Below are 1,310 nucleotides of genomic sequence, written 5' to 3'. Positions count from 1 at the left end.
AAATTCGAATACTGAAATGCGTATTAAGTAGTATAAAACAGCGTCCCTAAAGAACCATAACTCATGGGAGAGGATGAAGTCGTAGGGTTGATTTTGGGCGGCACAACTCCCCATCTCGTTCTATTTCGTTCTGTTGCAATGAAAAGAAGATTGCATCTACAAAAATCTTCGTCAAAAAGGCGAAGTTATAAATAAAAAACAAACACCGGATCAATTTGCCAGCGACGTGTGCATCGACAACCTTCGGTCGTACCACCTTTTCGTTACGTTCCTGCACCTCCCACATCGGAAGCCCGCCTCGTATGGATAGATGAGCTAACATGCTTAATGCATCAGGTGCGTGCCGCCCTCTTGCCCGCCCACGTTCCTACCCTTACAACTCGCACCCTATTGCTCTCCCTGCCCCACGAATGATTACTGTTACCGGCTACCACAAAACTCTCAGCAAACACTGAACCTTAACCATGGTGCTAATGAATTGCAGCGGCGTAAGCGCGTGGTATTCTTCGCCTTTACCAAAAGTCACTAACACAATGAATGGCATCAGGGTTTCTCATCACCCTAGATATTGTAATCCGCATTGCCAAAGAGTGAGTGTCTGGTCAATTTATTCTTCCGTGTTGTTAACTTGACGTAAAGCACTAAAGAATAAATTCTGAGGACGATTACGATTATCCCTAATCTGAAATATGAGCCGAGTTTTGTCGGTGCCTCGGACTCTGTAGGATCACTGTTTTGCTTTGATTGGTCGTCAGCACGTATGGCGACGACATTAGTTCGATAGCAGTATATTAGTAGAAGACGACTACGATGTGCAATGCACAGCGTGAGAGTGTGCTGAAGTTTAACAGGAGGCTAGACTGGTTTCGGCTATAGGATAGAGCTCTCGGATAGTGGCTAATCAAGCTAATCTGTTCGCGGGGCCGCAGATTGGAACCCCAGTCACGGCAATGTTCATTTTTATTTATTTATGGTTTGGCCCGGTTACACTGACGGCGGCAACGCGACTCAACCCCAGAACAGGCGCTTAAGAGCGCTCTAAAACGCTCTAAGAACGCTCTAAAATGTCTGCGAAGTATTAATCCGCCATTGGCCAGCTTCGCCAGTTCTATTTCTGCAAGCTCTTCGTGTGAAAGAGTTCTTGAATGCTGTTCTTCCGTACTGCATCAAATATTGTCAGTAAACATTATGAATAAATTATGGAAGCAAATTAAAATTCGGTGTTGGCGCACTGCGCATCATCCTTGCTATTTAAGACCTGGCGTTGTACGGAAGATTGGTCAGTAATGGCATAACCACGAAGAGAAGTC

The sequence above is a fragment of the Amblyomma mixtum genome, chromosome 9, assembly GCF_055824585.1.
Source record: "Amblyomma mixtum isolate Tamu chromosome 9, ASM5582458v1, whole genome shotgun sequence".
Lineage (NCBI taxonomy): Eukaryota > Metazoa > Arthropoda > Arachnida > Ixodida > Ixodidae > Amblyomma > Amblyomma mixtum.
Note: the sequence above shows the minus strand (reverse complement) of the source record.